The sequence below is a fragment of the Carettochelys insculpta genome, chromosome 10 (assembly GCF_033958435.1).
Source record: "Carettochelys insculpta isolate YL-2023 chromosome 10, ASM3395843v1, whole genome shotgun sequence".
Taxonomy (NCBI): domain Eukaryota; kingdom Metazoa; phylum Chordata; order Testudines; family Carettochelyidae; genus Carettochelys; species Carettochelys insculpta.
The window spans coordinates 26225190-26243479 of record NC_134146.1 but is presented as its reverse complement, the minus strand read 5'-3'; the positions used below and the strand labels follow the sequence as shown (position 1 = coordinate 26243479).

The following is an 18290-nucleotide window of genomic DNA, read 5'->3' as shown; positions in this document are numbered from 1 at the left end:
GGCCCAGGACGTGCCCCCCCCTTTTTATATATTCCCCCCAGTTTATTGTTATTTTGTTGTAAATAGTTTGTATATTTGACCCGTTACTATGCTGATCCTTACCCCCCCATGTAAATAGTTCTCCCCTTCCTTGTCTTCCCCTTTCATGTTATCCTTTTTTATAATGTATATATATTTATCAGTTAGATTTCCCCTGTACATAGTTAGTTTGTCTTGTTCATAATAATAATAATAATAATAATAATAATAATAATAAGAGTTCTACTAAAGATGTTTGAGTTGACAAACAACTGTCTGCTTTTATTTTTACAAGAAAAGTGTGGGGGTGTGCTCTTGGGTGCTCTGTGGTGTGGGCATAGGAGCAGGGAGTGTTGTGGAGGATGGGGGGGGCAGTGGGGGGCCTGCCAGCGTTCACCCCGCGGCCTCATCGAACTGGGCCCGCAGGGCCTCCCGGACCCGGGTCCCTTAGGGGTCCACCTGGCGACTGGGGGCAGCGGGTGGCTGCACGTCGGCCCTGCCAGCCTCCACAGCCCAGCCCTGAAAGAAGGCCTCCCCCTTGCTCTCCACCAGGTTGTGGAAGGCGCTGCATGCGCCCACAATCTGGGCGATGTTGGTGAGGCCCGCATCAAGGCGGGTGAGGAGACACCTCCAGCGCCCTTTGAGGTAGCCAAATGTGCACTGCACCACGTGGTGCGCGTGGTTCAGGCGCTGGTTGAAGCGCTTCTGGCTGGCTGACAGATGACCTGTGTAAGGGTGCATGAGCCAGGGCCGGAGTGGGTATGCCGCATCTGCGATGACGCAGAGGGGCATGGTGGTGTCCCCCACAGGGATCTCCTGCTGGGGGATGTAGGTCCCCGCCTCCAGCCGGTGGCACAGGCCCAAGTTCCGGAATACCCGGGCGTTGTGGGTGCTGCCAGGCCAGCCCACATAACTGTCCAGGAAACGGCCCCGGCTGTCCACCAAGGCCTGGAGGACCACTGAGTGGTAGCCCTTCCTGTTTATGTAGCATCCTCCACTGTGTTCCGGGGCATGGATGGGGATGTGAGTCCCATCTAGAGCCCCGAAGCAAGTGGGGAAGCCCAGGGTGGCAAAGCCCGCGATGGTGGCATCCGGGTCCCGAAGCCTCACGAGCCTGTGGAGGAGCAGGGCGTTGATGGCGCGGACGACCTGCAGGGGAAGCACATGGGAGAGCACCAATGAGGGGTGTGCAGGGTGTGTGTGGCCCTCCCCTGCCAGGGCCCCCCTCCCCTCCCCTCCCCTCCCCTGCCAGGGCTGCCTCCCCCTCCCCCCGTGGGTCCTCTTACCTCCATGAGGACAGCCCCGATGGTGGCCTTGCCGACGCCAAACTGCTGGCCCACGGATCGGTAGCTGTCTGGAGTGGCCAGCTTCCAGACACCGATGCCGACCCATTTCTCGATGCTGAGGGCACGCCGCATGGTGGTGTCCTGGTGCCTGAGTGCGGGGGTGAGCCACTGGCATAGCTCCAGAAATGTCTGCTGACTCATCCGAAAGTTCTGGAGCCAGCGGTCGTCATCCCACTCTCCGAGCACCAGCTGCTCCCACCAGTCGGTGCTGGTGGCGTAGCTCCACAGCCGGCGGTGTGTGTGGCGGAGGGGGTGCGGCGAGGTGCTGCAGGGTTAGGGGTTGAGTCCTCCTCCCCTGCGGGCAGCTCCTCCTCTGTGGCAAGGAGGTGCTCAGCTGCCTCCTGCATGGCATCGAACAGGGCGAGCACTGCTCCTGCAGGGGCGGCTGTGTGGACCTCTGGCTGCTGCTGCTGCTGCTGCTGCTGCTGCTGCGGTTCCATAACTGCATCGCTCGAGGTGTGCGTGCCTATGGCTCTGCAGACCGCGTGCTGTGCAGGCTGTATGTGTCTGGGAGGGGCCCTTTAAGGGAGCGGCTAGCTGTTGCCCCAGAAGCGCTAGTCTGCCCTGTGACCCTGTCTGCAGCTGTTCCTGGCACCCTTCTTTCAATGTGTGCTACTTTGGCGTGTAGACGTTCCCTTGCAGTGCCTATTTCGATGTGGTGCTGTGCAACGTCGACGTTGCCAGCCCTGGAGGACGTGTAGATGTTATTCATCGAAATAGCCTATTTCGATGTCGCTACATCGAAATAAGCTACTTTGATGTAGCGTTCACGTGTAGACGTAGCTTCTGAGTGTCATCCAAGGCAAGCAGGACTTGGCTTCACCATCAGGACACCATTAGTACCCCAGCTTGAATCCAAACCACATGTCATCAGTCCTCGTCTTATGACTGCAAAGCTTAGATTGAGGCAAGGACAATGCCTGTATTTGTTTGTGTGTATGCACCAACTTTGACTGCTGCAGATAATGAAAAGGAGGCTTTTTACACTAGCCTGAATTCAGTGATCTCTTCAGTACCTTTTAAATGCAGGTTATATATACTTGGTGATTTTAATGCTAGAGTTGGTCAGGACTACACCACATGGACAAAGGTGCTTGAACATCATGGCATTGGAAGCACATTCTTCCAACAGTCAAACAAGTACAAAGCAACTTGGATACACCCTTGCTCTAAGCATTGGCATGTGATTGACTACTTCATCACAAAACAAAAAGATCTTTCTGATGTCAAGTTGACTCATGTAATGCGTGGCACAGGCTCCTGGTCTGACCACTGCATGGTATGCAGTGTTGTCTCCTTGAACCTTTGTCCACCAAAATATCAACATTCTACTGTATGCCAAAAACAGCTGGATGTAAGTAAACTTGAAATACCCGATACACAAGCCCTGCTTCAATGCAGTCTTGATACTTCCCTCATCATCAGCAATAAAGGTCCAGAGTGGTCACCCACTATTGAGACTGATTGTACTAACATCAAAGAAACCACCTACAGAACTGCTGTTGAGATCCTCAGTTTCCAAAAACACAGGCAGAATGACTAGTTTGATGACAAGGGCAGAGAGCCCAAGTTCTTCTTGATAAGATGCAAATGACACACCTGGCTTGAATCAATGATAAAGAGAATGCCTCTAGGAAATCAGCATATATTTGAGCCAAGCAGGAGGCACAAATCAAATTATGGTAAATGGAAGAGGACTGGTGGAAATATAAAGCAGTTAAACTCCAAGATGCAACTGATATACACAATCTTAAAGCATTTGATGACAGACTGGATGTATTCTATGGACCATACATTGCTGCCTGTGCACCAGTGCACTATGCTGATGGCCTCACTTTGATCACAGATAGTGCTAAAGTCCTGGACCGCTGGGCTGAACATTTTCAGAGTATTGAACCAGACCTCAACTTTTGACAGCAGCATTCTTGAAGAGATTCCTCAGCAAGCTAATGATTTACCGCTGGTCATACTGCCAACTCTTGAAGAGCTAAAAAAAGCTGTTAAGTAGATGAAATCTGGAAAGGCACCTGACAGTGATTCAATTCCATCAGAAATTTATCAAGCTGCTGGTGGCCAGTTGATGTACTGTCTAATCCATTTATTCAGTGCCATTTGGGAGAAGGAGCTAGTTACTCAGGACTTCAAAGATGCCTTGGTTGTACACATATACAAAAGTAAAGGTCACTGTGTGTGCTGTGATGACTATTGGGACATCTCTCTGCTCTCTGCATGTGGTAGGATCCTGGCCTGCATGCTTTACAGCTGGCTTTCACTACATGTGTTCAAAAATGGCATCATTCCTGAAGGCCAGTGCAGGTTTTATGCTGGACAAGGCACTGCCAATAAGATATTTGCAGCCAGACAGATACAAGAAAAATGTTGAGAGCAACATCATGACCTCTGTGTGATCTTCATCAACTTGACCAAGGTGTTCAACAAGGTCAGTGGAAATTGGCTGTGGAAAATACTTGGACAAATTGGCTGTCCTGAAAAATTTATCAGTATTATTCAGTCTTTTCATGATGGCATGCTTGGTTGTGTTCTAGACAATTGAGAGACATCAGCACCTTTTGAAATATCAAACGGTACAAAGTGAGGATGTGTCCTTGCACCTCTCCTGTTCAACATCTACTTTTCCATGATGTTGTAAGTTGCTTTTAAGCTCTGCCCATTGGTAGGGTGACCATATCTCCCTGACCCAAATACGGTAGAGGGAGTTACGCAGGCGAAGGACAGCTCCTCCTGGCTGCACCAAGCCCCGGGGAGCTGGCACCTTCCTGCCCCCCAGCTCCAGGGAAGTGACAACTGTGGGCGCTCCCTGCTCGGAGCCCTGGTGAGGCAGCAGCTGCAGGCGCTTCCCGCTTGGAGTCCTGGTGAAGTGGCAGCTGTGGGCAGTCCCCGCCCAGAGCCCTGGGGAAGCAGCAGCTGTGGGCACTCCCAACCCCAGCCCCTGAAGGCCTAAATATGGGACAATTCATCCCCTTTAAAACATAAGTCGGGGCACTTTTTTGGCCTCTCAAATACGGTACCGTCCTGCCAAACATGGGACAGGTTGGCTTTGCTTCATTTTATAGTTGGCTTTGTCCCTAAAGTAACACTAGAATCATACCAGACCTGAACAGCTGGCAAAACCTAATCTCCATTTACCTCATCCAAAAAATCCTTTGGGGACACTAGAGCCAAACTGAAATAAATACCAGCTCCAAACATGGCCAAACGTTGGGAAAGTTCAGATTTGGATACAGGTCTAGATCTAAATGATACAACTTCAGTGCAGCTCTCTTTATCCTATCATCTGATGCACAGCAAACCTTCTTCAGTCTTAAAGGCAGTTGGTACAGTTTTGGGATGTTTTGTATGTGTATTGAAGACTGATCCCTCCTGGATATCCACATCATCCTAGGAACAGGCTGGCAGAACAGAGCTAGATGAAGGGCAGCAACACACAAGGAAAATCTGTTCAATTTGATACAAACTACTCCATTGATCTCCTGGCTCTATGTCAAACAGTATCAATTGGGAGTCAGCATTCAAAGCAATGTTCACTGAACCTCATTTGTACTTCGTACATCAGCCTTCTTGTCAGGTGAAATTTCTTTGCAAGGAATAACTTTCAGACTGTGTCATAATAACAGCAGTGATCATTAATCTGAAAAAAATAAGCCTCCTTTAGAACCTTGGTGTATCAGTTTATCAGCATGGTGTTCATCTGTGCCTCTGCAAAGCCTAAACACATGTTGGTCTCTGTTGGTTTGAAAAGGAGACCCAATAAGGATATAATACAAATATTGGTAAAAACAAGTGTTTTGTTTGTTGATTCGTTGTTTTCCCTGCATCTGCTGTCACCACTGAATGGCTTTTGAGGTGCATAGAAAGTGGGACAGATCAGCTGATTTAACTGGACGGGATCAGGGAGAAAGGAAAGTTCAGCGGTATCCATTAAGGACAGCAGCAGTGAAAAGTTAGATCCTTGGGTTTTCTGAGACTAGAGCAAGACAGTTGATAATTTACCCTCCTGTACATATCTGAGCCAATGTGGAAAGCATGCAGAGTGAAGCTCAGTTAGAGGAGCCTTTGTGGTGTGGAGCCAGGGTCTGGAGAAAGAAGCAGCAGTGGAGGTGGGAGGAGGAAGTGTAAGGGTTAGGGAATTGTCTGTCACCTTCCTGGAACTGACTTCCAGTGCCTTTCAGGAAACAGTCCAGATTTGTATTTCTGTGTTTGGCCCTGCTTTGAAATGAAGAGCATATCTTAACTACTGATGAAAAGCCAGTAGTGGTTCAGGACACATGTACCACAGGACATTATAAAAACCTAGATAGACAAAGCTCGACAGATACAAGGTTTTTTTACTGGACCTCATCCTTACTTGCCTCACTCACTGATGGATTCTTTACGCCTGAGTAATGTAGTGATCCCAGATGAGACCATCAAGTTTCTCATTCTCTCTCTAGCAATCTCTTCCTTTTTACATCTGTGTGTATGTCTGTGTACCACTTACTGACTTGCAAATATTGCATCAGTTATATTAGAGGTTTGAAACTAGTTTGGTTAAACTGGTGCAAAACCAGTTGAAGACAAATATAAAAGAATCTTATTTCACTTTGAACTTGTTCCTAATTAACATTTGCTAGAGCAATATAAGCCAGAGTTTTATCTATTTAAGATCAAGGGAACACAGGCATTTTCACGTTTAACTAAAGCAATTTTAAATCGCACAACTAGTTAAAATGGTACTATTTTACCTAGCATTTTGTAAGAAAATTTAGAATACAGTTAGTTCATTAACAGTTTTTGTGAAATGTTTTGGGGGTTTTTTCCCACTGAAGCTATAGGACCAGCGAAAAAAAAAATTGCTAATTTTTGTACACTTTTCACATTATGTCCAGACAACAGCATTCTTTTTAATGAACATTATTTCCATCATTCAAAATTGTCTCATCTTTCATGCCATTCAAATGTTGGCTTTTACCCAGTTCAGGGCCTCATTGTTGGCTATATTTCTCTGGATATGCTGGAGTGCACATATAAATTCTGTCTTCAGTGAAGACTAAGAAACATGCATCAAGGCTGCCAAGCCGATAAGAAGGGAGACACTGTGAAAATGAACCAACCACCATGTGACAGAATGAAAAACAATGTGGCAAGTAAGTTATGTTAAAGTGATCATAACTGAGGCTGAACTTAAAATAATGTGACAACTTGACAAGTAGGCTTTTTTCCCTAGGATTGTCTCATGTATGTTGCTGGTTTGATAAGGGAAATGAAAAATGGTTCATCTGGAGTGTTTTAACTTTCAGTTGCTTCTCTTCTTTTCATTGGAATTTTTCAGTCTGATTATTTTATCCTGTGAAGGATTATTCAGTAGTGTTTATGGCTGTCAAGAAACTTATTCTTTACATCAGTATAATGCCAGTTCAGAAAGCTTTTTATTTTCTGTGCTCTCCCCTCTTTAATATGCTCTGAGATAATTTGTTTAACCACCTATCTCATTTGAGTGGTTACAGTGATTCATAGATTTTGAAGTCTAGAAGAGCCCGATCTTCTTGTCTGACTTCCTACATACACAGGTCAGAGAATTTCAAACTGATTTATGCATAGGGTTACTGACTCTCCAGGTTTGTCCTGGAGTCTGCAGGAATTAAATGTAATAGTCAATTAAGTATTATGATGTGATACAACCTCCAGTTATACATTCAGCCAGAATCTACAACTTCTTTATGCATTGAAACGTAACTTCTAAGGGAGTGAGAAGAAACTGGCCTCTTTCTTTTCCCCTGATATTAATAGCCAGAGCTGCATCAACCCTTGTTGTAATTTAGAGCATCTTCAGAGATGTTCTGAGTTGCACTGTGTGTAATCGGAAGCCTAAATGGTCAGGAGTCTCATGGAGTGTGATATGTTCCACTCCACACCCCATCCCTTTCGTCCTGGCATTCCTGCTTCCTGCACACATCACAGCCCTTACACAAAGGAAGCTGGAGGTATAGAGAGGGGCAACTCTGCTGACATTGTGCTACCTGAGGATGAGGGAATCATTGGCTTGACTTTTAGGGTAGCATTGTGGCTTCTGGGTAGTGCCTGAGCACCAAAACACCCAAAGCAAAGAATTGAGCACAGGACCTAACACTAGTGAATTTCCTGTGTCATTCCGTAAAGAATGTGGGCTGTGTCTTCTCCAGAGAACAGCACAAAGAACACCCCTATCACTGGCCCAAATAATCTGAGGATCTCTCAGGAGATGCACAGATCTTGGGGGAAGGCTCAAAGGCAGTTTGTAGGATAATGGTTAAGTGTCTACACTGCTTTTTGGTCTGCCTTTGCCAGTTTCTCTGGCCTTACATATTCCTCCTTTGCTGCGTCCGCAGATGCTGAAGTTAAAGCTTCCACAGTCAGTAGTAACATACTCTTTGATATTCTGTGAGGTAGATAATAGTACAGTGCTGTGAAGTGTCAACCTCATAACCTGCCCCTTCTTGTTGAATGGACTTAAAGCCCATTGAAGTAAGAAATAAGACTCAATTGACTTTAGTGGGTATGGATAAGGTCCCATGGGAGGTTATTGTGCCCCATAGAGCACCCACAAAGGAGTTTCTGAAGGATGGGAAGAATGAAAGTGCCATACCATCATTTTGCCATTTCACTACCCCATCTGGATTCTGAGAAGGAAGCTAGAGTAGCGATCAGCCTCTGCCTTCTAAGGTAGAGTGAGATTGCTCTAATTGTGTTGTTTCACTTTGTAATATCTTGTCTTCATATGGCATGGCTCATCTTTAGAGAACCCAAAGCACTTGTCAAATTTACCAGACATAGTTTCATCACCACTGTAATACCACCACTGATGGGATGAAATATGCATGTGTTCAGCTGTACCCAGCAGCCATACTACCTAACACTTTAGAACAAGTTGGGGGGATGCTGCGCATATTTGAAAGCGCAAGGGCAGTTTAAAAAAGCAAAGTTCCAGTTGCTGATTGAGTAGAAACTAGGCCTGCATGCAGTAGGGTTGCTCTTTCTGTTTAGAAGAATGCCATGGGACTGGTGTTTTGGCTGGATAATTTGTTTAATATTTCTTCATATACTGTGAAAATGTGGAAGCCATTGGATTTCAGTAAAGAAGTTTTCCAGTATTCACTGAAAAATATCAGTCACTGGGTGTATTACACTGATCCCAGGGCCTCATTATTATAAAAAAATTGAACATACTTTTTCTTTCTTAATAAATGCAACTGTTGTTCTAATGGCTATTTCCGTGCATTATGTTTTCTAGAGAAGACCCAAGAGACAAAGGATATGTTGTGTAGGGTATCATTACTACTCTGGCACATTTATCATATCTCATATCTGTGAAACACCTAAAAGGGATGCTTATTTTATACAAGTAACTTAGGTTATAGTGACATTGATGCAAACCGCTTTTGGATCATTTTTACAAACAAAGAACTATTTAAGCACAACTCTTCCAGAAATACCACTATAGTATGTTTGGGATTTATCTTATTTTTTTCTAAAATGAACACCATTTCTTGATGCTTTTCTACCTTTTAAATTATATCATTATTGTAGGCTTTTCTTTCAATAACCAATTATAGTTCTATTTTCAGGTTGTTGTGATTACAGCTTTGAATATTGTTCTTTTTGGAATTAGCAATTTCGGTAGGCCTATTTCCCAAAAGCAAAATAAGGTGGCATTTTCAAAAAACATCTGTGAAATATGTTTTGTATTTATTTGAGTTTGAATCCTGCATGTTTTTATTTCTTGATAACCTACAAATGCATGAGAACAGTTAGCTGTTGCAGCATGGGATTTTTAATAGATGGGAAGTTGTGACTGCAGTGTTACTCAGTAGTCCCAAACCCAAGACCTTCTTCATCACTAAATTACTTAGTATCATTCTAACACTGGATGAATGCCAACTCCAAGCCAAGGATGTTACTTCTAAAATTAGAAATACCCCTTTCTATAGTATCCTTTTAAGTATTCCACCAGCCCTATATTGTTTAACTTGGGAATGGTGATGGGATCACAGCAGAAATGATACATGTTTATTTCCTAGATTGTGCACCAATATCACAGATAAAGTCTGCACAACTTTGAGTTTGATAGTTAACAGCTGCTGCAAAGCCCTCAATGGATTGCTTTGAGCCCAGTTTCACAAGATGGCTAGCATTTCTTGGAAAGTGCTGAATGCCTTCAACCACCAATGAAGTCACTTGCCTGAGTCAAGCCCTTTGTTTCTGCACAAGTCTCATATAAATTTTGACAGAATACCTTTGTCATTCTGAGAATGCTGGGGTGAGTTCTCTTTCAAGGTGTTCTCACAAGATGTGAGCAACTATAAGCTGTGCTCTGAATGAGAAGTGGCTGGTAAGTGTTGTACCAACTTTTCCATTCTTTTTTTTCAAACCACCAGCAGTGAAAAAGTCATGGTGTGTCATAAGCATCTGTGCACCTCAGTTCAGGGCCATCCATCAGGGGTACACAGGGTCTCAGGCAATTCCCTGCCCCAGTGCCCCAGGAGTGGGGAACAGGGCAGCCACCCCCCACGCCCTGCCCCACTTCTGCTGCTCCATCCCTGCCCTGCCCCGGCTCCACCCCCTCACAGTGGTAGTGGGAAGCGGAGCGCCCTGCGCCTGGAGTGCTCTGCTTTCTGCTGCCATGGTAAAGCAGAAGGCAGCAGGGCGGAGCAGATCAGCTGCTGGGTCATTCCAGCTCCCGCCAGCAGTGGGAGTGGGGTGGGTGATCCCTTGCTGCTGCCCTAAGCAAGGCCCTTCACCCCACTCCAGATAATCCCCTGGGCTGCCCTGGGACCCATCCGAAGGATGGCTGAGACAACTACTACAGTGTGCCCCAAAATGTGGGCCTGGGGCAGCTGCTCTAAACCATCCCTGGATGGAGCAGCTCTGCCTCTGTTTTCTCAGTGAGATGAACTCAGACTTTCTCAATATATGGCTTCAATATTTTGGTCATTTAAAGACACAGAGAGAGTATTGGACTTACCTTGAGTTCATGGTATCATTATTTTATCATATAGAAGAATTAATTTGCTTCTGTGGTTCTGTAACATTAAAGCTGGTTTTTAAGTGGGAATGTGTATCTGATGAGGGGAAAAATGGACTCTAGACTAGTGTGTAATTCTGGAGTGGAATATCCCAGTGAGGTGAAAGTCCAGGTACTCTGAATCTTCATAAATCAGAGTAAAAACACGAAGTCATCTCTTTTCTATATAAAATTAACTGTCTGCATTGTGAGGCTACAGCAAGCTGACAGAGCAACTACTACAGCATACACTCAGGTGACATTTTTAGTCTGTTGCACTTTATTGCACTAGGTTCATTGCAGATTGTATTCCTCAAATTGTGTTTGTAGTAGGTAAAGTGAACTACCTGTGGAAGGGCAAAAAGATAAAAACACTTCGTAGATTTGTCAGAGAATCTCTGATTTTTCACAAAGCATGCTTTAAACCGATGCAGGCTTAGCTTATCGTGATGTCTTAGACCTGTGCACTCCCCCCATTCTAAGGCAAGAGCTGCTAACGACATTCAAGCTGAGCACAGCAAATACAAGAAGAATGTTAAGCACTTACCACTAAAATACTGTATTTATTAAAAGTTCTGTCAGTGTTAGCAGAGCTCAGAGCACCACTGGATTTGTTATCTTTGCTTTTTGTTTCATGCTAAGTGCAATGATCAGTCTCCAATTAAGTTTGACTGCTTGGACAGATGTAAAGACAGAAGAAAAGAGTTAACCTAACATCCTAAAGTGAATTGCCTTCCCACATCATTTTACGTGTACTGAGGTTGTTTTAAGCAAGGTTATCATCTTGCAGGATATCTCTATGAAGTCTGTTCCATAAAGCACCATATTTTTGTGAATGTTTTAAGAAGGATGAAGCCATAAAGGAGCCAGCAGCAGGGATGTAACTTAGATCAGTGTTTCTCAACCAGGGGTATGTGTACCCTTGGATGTACACCGAGGTCTTCCAGAGGGTACATCAACTCATCTACTTATTTGCCTAGTTTTATCACAGGCTACATAAAAAGCATGAGTAAATTCAGTACAATCTAAAACTTAATTCAGACAATGACTTGTTTCTACTGTTTCATGTGCTTTATGATGAAATGTAAGTATAATATTTCTATTCCAATTCACTTATTTAGTAATAAAATGGTAGAAACTCAGCAGTTTTTCAGTAGAAGCCTACTGTGATATTTTGCATGTTTTTGTAAGTAAGTCGTTTTTAAGTGAGGTGTAACTTGGGGATAAGCAGAACAAAGCTGACTTCTGAAAGGGGTACAGTAATATGGAAAGGTTGAATTGCACTTGTTTCAAGACCTCAGATCGCCTTAGGACCATGTTTCTCAGCCGGTGGTAAGGGTATGCAAGAGAGGTCTGGGGATGCTTATAATTTTTTTTAAAAAGGAGTACTTTATAAAACAGGTTGAGAAACATGGACTTAGATCAGCCTGTCATCAGCTCTAAAACTTTTTTGGATCAGCGCTAGCACACACTTAGACCAGTGATTCTTCTTCGAGTGTCCCCGTGGGTGCTCCACATTAGGTGTCGGGCTCGCCCGGCACCGCAGATCGGATCTTCCAAGCAGTTTGTGCCGGACCGCGCATGCGCTGGTGCGCGCCACTCCCTTGCACGCTCCTGGCCATGTGCGCGATCCAGTCCCCACCAGTTCCTCTTAACCACCGTCGGCTGCAGACGGAATCTGACTAGGCTACGGCCAAGTTAGCGTATTCAATGGTTTTAACTGTTTTTCTTTAAAGATTTCAAGTTCTAAGGCTACTGTTAAGTTAGCCAGTTGTTATTTTCAAAAAAAAAAGAAACAACAAGCGGGACGGCATTCAGTCCAGTCCTAGTAACAAGAAGAGCACCGGAGGCCAGGAACCTAGGGCCATTAGCCCTCCTGCCGTGGCAGGCTATCGGAGAGGGGGAAAACAGCACAGAGAAGGTGCTAAGTACCCCATTAACAACTGAAAGACTCACCAACAATGTCCTCTTCAGGACTCAAGAAATGTGAGTCTTGCCGAGAGGCAATGCCAGCGTCTGATGGGCACAGTCACTGCATAAGGTGCCTGGGGGAGTCCCATGTCACGCAGAAATGCTCCTTCTGTGCAAAATTAACAGCCAGAGCAAGGAAGGACAGGGAGATGCGGCTTAAAATGCTGCTCTTCGACAAGGCCCTCCAGCCAGACGTGCCGGAGCGGCCGCAGCAGGAGGGACCCTCCGGGGCCCATAAAAGGAAAGCCGCCTCCCTCACCCCATCAGCGCAAAAACGGAGGAAAGTCTCCCCAGCCCGATCCCTGCCGGCAGCAACAGCGAGCGGGACGGGAGGAGCGCACAGCCCCCAGCCGCAGCAACAGCTGATCGGCGGTGGCACGGAGAGCCACGTGGAGGCGGCTCAGCCTCCGATAATCAAACAGCCACCCCGCACCACAGGCAGGGCGGTGGCTAAACAAGCGCTGGTACCGGCGGCACCGCAAGCAGCGGCACCGACCCCTGGGGAACCGGCAGTGCAGAGCGCACAGGCACGCAGCCTGCAGGCACCGGAGGACACCGCCCGTGCGGCACCGCCCATAAGCGTGCCGAGCACGGCGCAGACGGGGCCGAGATCCCCTACACATCGGGGGGCGGAGCTACCCCCTCAAGGGAGGGGGAAGGCTGCACACAAAACAAGGCACCGCAGCCCTTCTCCAGACAGGGCTGCAGAGTTGCTTTCTCTCAGCCCTCCGCTCATGCTGCAGACTCCAACTAGAAGGCAGGGGTCCCCCCTAGCCTACCCGAAGCCCCTGTCTCCATTTTTACAACCAGCCTCGCCCTGGCTGGGACCACCTTCACCCTTCCTGGGGTTTGAGCCGCTGGAGTACTATCACAAATCGCTCTCTCCAGTGTCCCAGGTCTCTCGACGATCTCGCTCCCCCAGATGCAGAGGGTATGCACCAAGGGAGTGGTCTAGGTCACCTTCCCAAGAACAGTGCCCATGCTGCCATGGTCACCCTTATCACGCAGGGCATAGACACCACCGGCAATCTACCAGGGAAAGATCCCCACAGACGGTCCCGTATCCCCGAGGGCAATCGCGAACGGGGACAGAGACTCAAGTATCTCAGGGGGAACTGGTTATGGAACCCCGAGATTTTCCCTTGCAAGCTTCCAGCGAGCGGATGTACCATCACCAACAGGAACCGGAAGGGTCCAGAGAGGCGTACCCTGGTTGTTCCTCGCTCTCCTCCCCGGACGAGGCTACGGCCCCGGGGGACGTCCATCCTCCGGACGATCTCAAACACTTTCAAGAGCTGTTTAAGAGGGTGGCCTTCACGCAAGGCATCCAGACAGCAGAGGTGCAAGAGAAACACCATAAGCTCCTCAAAAATCTGAGACCTCCGGCCTCCTCCAAAATAGCAATACCGCTTGATGAAGCAATCTTGGAGTCCGCCACTATGATATGGCAGACCCCTGTGACTATTCTGCCTGTCCACAAGAGAGCGGATACGAAATACTTCGTGCCGGCAAAGGGCATGGAGTTCCTATTCAGCCACCCACAACCAAATTCCTTGGTGGTGGAGTCGTCACAACAAAGATCAAAGACATCTCAGTTCAAGACAGGGGGAACAGACAAAGATGCCAAGAAGCTAGAGCTGTTCAGCAGAAAGGTCTACTCCTCCTCCACTCTACTGTTGCGAATGGCAAATTACGCAGCGCATCTAGCGAGCCATAATTTTGACAACTACACTAGGCTAACCTCCCTCATGGACTTGCTTCCAGAGGACAAGAAACCGGTGCTCAAGGCCATCATGCAAGAAGGCTACGCGGCCTCGAGGACGGGAGTTCAGATCGCCCTGGATGTTGCGGACACAGCAGCATGTTCCACAGCTACGGCAGTGGTGATGCGAAGGGAGTCCTGGCTCCAGACCTCGGGTATACCGAGGGATCTGCAGGCAAAGATAGTCGATCTTCCCTTCGACTCGCAGAAGCTGTTTGCTGAATCAACTGACTCGGTCCTTCATTCCAGTAAAGATTCAAGAGCCACACTTAGGACCCTGGGGATTTACACCCCTCCATACAGAAAGAAAAAGTACTACCCTCAACAAAGACGGTACCAGTACCAGCAACAGCAACAGCGTCCCCAGTACCACAGGGGTTACGAGCAAGGGCGACATCAACAGCACCAGCAGTACAGAACTCCCAGGCGACGTTCCCAACAGAGCCGTGTGTCCTCGGGGCAGGGCCAAAGGCCACAAGTTTGACACACAGATCCAGGGCTGCGCCATCCCTACCATCGCACAAGGTCATCCGAAGCGGTTATTCCACCATCGCCTCCGACCATTCTACGACCAGTGGCAAAGGATCACCACAGACAAATGGGTGCTGGAGATCATAGCCACGGGGTACGCCATCCCCTTCCAGTCGCTCCCACCACCACGACCTCCACCCAGGCCCCACCTCCAGGAGGCCTCCCACGTAGCGAGGCTCAAGCAGGAGGTAGACCATCTCATGCTTATAGGGGCAGTGGAAAGAGTGCCGGAGCAACTGCAAGGGAAAGGGTTCTACTCGAGGTACTTCCTCACGGAGAAAAAGACAGGAAGCTGGAGGCCCATCTTAGATCTTCGAGGCCTCAACCGGTACCTGCGCAAGCAATGCTTTCGGATGATCACAATCGCCTCCATCCTTACGGCACTAGATGATGGAGATTGGTTCGCAGCCCTCGACTTACAAGACGCGTATTTTCACATAACTATCCATCTGGCTCACCGACGATTCCTCCAGTTCATGGTAGGCAAAGAACATTTTCAATACAAGGTCCTACCGTTTGGCCTCTCCTCGGCCCCCAGAGTCTTCACCAAGACCTTGTCAGTGGTGTCAGCCTACCTGCACAGACAGGGCGTATTTATATTCCCGTATCTGGACTACTGCCTACTCAAAGGGGCCTCGAAGGAGGAGGTACTACGCATGATACGCGTCACAGCAGGCACGTTCTCTTCGCTCGGCCTGGTTATCAATCTGGCAAAATCAAAGGTAGACCCCCCACAGGACATAGAGTTCATAGGGGCACGCATAAATTCTATTACAGCGAGAGTGTATCCACCAGAGACTCGCTTTCGGGCCATCGGCTCCCTCGTGCAAGTCATCACCTTCAGCCCTACGGTGCCGGTCCTGACGTGCTTACAGCTTCTGGGCCACATGGCAGCAGTGACGTTCGTAGTACAGAACGCCAGGTTACACATGCGCAGCATGCAGCACTGGCTGGCGAGCGTATACAAACCGGCAGCACACACCGTTCACAGGGTGGTGTCGCCCACAGCAGAGGTGCGCAAATCCCTGCAATGGTGGGTAAACCCCAAGAACTTGCTAACGGGTACCCTTCCACCAACCACAAATATCGGTTTTTCTTACTACAGATGCCTCCCTCATAGGGTGGGGAGCACACATGGGCGAAGAGGTGACTCAAGGGCTGCGGTCCTCCATGGAGCAGTCACTGCACATAAATATACTGGAGCTCAGAGCAGTGTTCAACGCCTGCAGACACTTTCGAGACCATATACAAGGCAAAGTAGTCAGGATCAGTACAGACAATACCTCCACCATGTTTTATATAAATCGGCAAGGAGGAGCTCGGTCCCGTGCCTTATGTGCGGAAGCAGTCCGGTTGTGGAACTGGTGCATCGCCAACAATATAACCTTGAAAGCCTCGTACTTACCAGGCGCTCACAATGTGAAGGCAGACCAGCTGAGCAGGCGTTTCGCACTCACGCACGAGTGGCAGATCCGTCCCGATCTGCTACGACCGATTTTTCGCGCATGGGGCTTTCCCCAGATAGACCTGTTTGCCACTCAGCACAACAAGAAGTGCCCACAATTCTGCTCCAGGGCAGGACTGGGACGGGGGTCCCTGGGGGACGCATTCGCGATCTCCTGGAGGGGCCCCCTGCTTTACGCTTTTCCTCCCACAGTGCTGATCCACAAAGTCTTGCAGAAAGCCAGGAGGGAAGGAGCCCGAATGATCCTGATAGTCCCAACGTGGGATCGACAGCAATGGTTCCCCCTACTCCTGCGCATGTCGGGGCGTCCACCGATGCCCCTTCCGGTGGCGCCGGATCTGCTCACGCAAGCCCAGGGGTCCATAGTGCATCCGCACCCCCAAGGCCTGCGACTACAAGCGTGGTTAATCCATGGCTCAGCTCCCTAGAGAGCACATGTACGGAGGAAGTGCAACAAGTCCTAGAAAGTAGCAGGAGGACTTCCACCAGGAAGACCTACAAGCAGAAATGGACTCGCTTCACGGCATGGTGTTCTACCAAACAGCTGGCCCCCCTTTTGGTGCCTATACCCGTAATATTAGAGTATTTACTGGACCTCAAGAGAGGAGGACTCTCACTATCCTCGTTAAAGGTCCACCTTGCCGCCATTTCGGCGTTCAGACACGAAGAGGAAGGGCACACGGTGTTCGCCCATCCCATGGTTACCAGGTTCCTCAAAGGGTTGGTAAACCTATACCCCCCTCGGAAACCGCTTCCACCTTCATGGAACTTGGACCTGGTGCTTAATGCGCTAACGGGACCACCGTTCGAGCCTTTGGCCACGGTTTCCCTCCGCCTCCTTACGATAAAGACAACCTTTCTTCTCGCAATCACGTCAGCTCGCAGGGTGAGCGAGCTTGCGGCAGTTATGGCGACGCCACCCTGCACTGTTTTTTCCAAGGAGGCGGTAACCATACGGCTGAATCCAGCCTTTGTTCCTAAAGTTTCTTCTGAGTTTCACATTAACGAACCTATCGTTTTACCCTCGTTTTATCCAAAGCCTCATAACTCTAACAAAGAGGCGCGCCTACACCTCTTGGACGTGAGGAGGGCGCTAGCCTTCTATATAGATAGGACCAAGTCCTTCCGGAAAACGGATAGACTCCTAGTCTCTCTCGCTCCCAAATCGAAAGGAGAAGGTCTTTCTTCGCAGAGAATCTCGAAGCACATCATATCCTGCATAAAAATGTGCTACGAACTCAAAAAGACTCCTTTACTGGCCACGCCCAGGGCTCATTCCACTAGGGCGGTGGCGGCATCAACAGCCTTTTTCAAGGGCGTTGCGCTAAAAGTCATTTGCAGAGCGGCAACCTGGTCATCCTATGACACCTTCGCCAAACATTACGCCCTTCACAGGGTATTCCAAGAGGATACCCGTCTCTCGACAGCGGTCCTCTCGGGGACAAGCTGCACATAATCCGATTACCCACCTCCTATCTTGGGTTACTGCAGGGTAGTCACCTAATGTGGAGCACCCACAGGGACACTCGAAGAAGAAAGAGAGATTACTCACCGTAGTAACGGTGGTTCTTCGAGATGTGTCCCCATGGGTGCTCCACTACCCGCCCATCGTCCCTGCTTCGGATCTCTGTTTAGTGTTTTGCAGGAGCATCCGAGGCGGTTGGTCAAGGAACTGGCGGGGACCGGATCGCGCACGTGGCCAGGAGCGCGCAAGGGAGTGGCGCGCACCAGCGCATGCGTGGTCCGGCAGAAACTGCTTGGAAGATCCGATCTGCGGCACCGGGCGAGCCCGACACCTAATGTGGAGCACCTACGGGGACACATCTCGAAGAACCACCGTTACTATGGTGAGTAACCTTTCTTTCATGAGCATTTTGCCACACACTCTTATAGTGCAGAGCTCAGTCACAGTTTAGAATTTGGTCTCAAGACAAAAGTTGTGCATTCCCATAATGTGGGTAACACGCAGGACAATAACAAGGGTGAAGTTACTGAGGCACTTGCCTCAAGGACCACATCTGAGGGGGCACATTTAGCCGGCTAGGCAGCTCCTTCTGAGCTGCATGTGGCTCTTTAAGAGCCATAATCAGCTCGTTATGCTGCCTGCGGTGGCAGCTGCTGCTGCTGCAAGAACAAAGGCAGCTGCAGCCAGTGGCGCCG

The 18290-nt window shown here is 48.4% G+C and overlaps 2 long non-coding RNA genes across 10 annotated transcripts in view; one reads left to right on the top strand and one right to left on the bottom strand.

The window, feature by feature from the left end:
* LOC142018333 (uncharacterized) overlaps window positions 1-18290 on the bottom strand; it is a 101508-nt gene that overhangs the window by 7482 nt on the left and 75736 nt on the right. For all 3 annotated transcript variants that reach the window (XR_012646793.1, XR_012646791.1, XR_012646792.1), the window contains one exon: window positions 10363-10748. This is a non-coding gene — a long non-coding RNA (uncharacterized LOC142018333). The remainder of the gene's footprint in view (window positions 1-10362; window positions 10749-18290) is intronic.
* LOC142018334 (uncharacterized) overlaps window positions 1-18290 on the top strand; it is a 158371-nt gene that overhangs the window by 84615 nt on the left and 55466 nt on the right. The window lies entirely within an intron of this gene.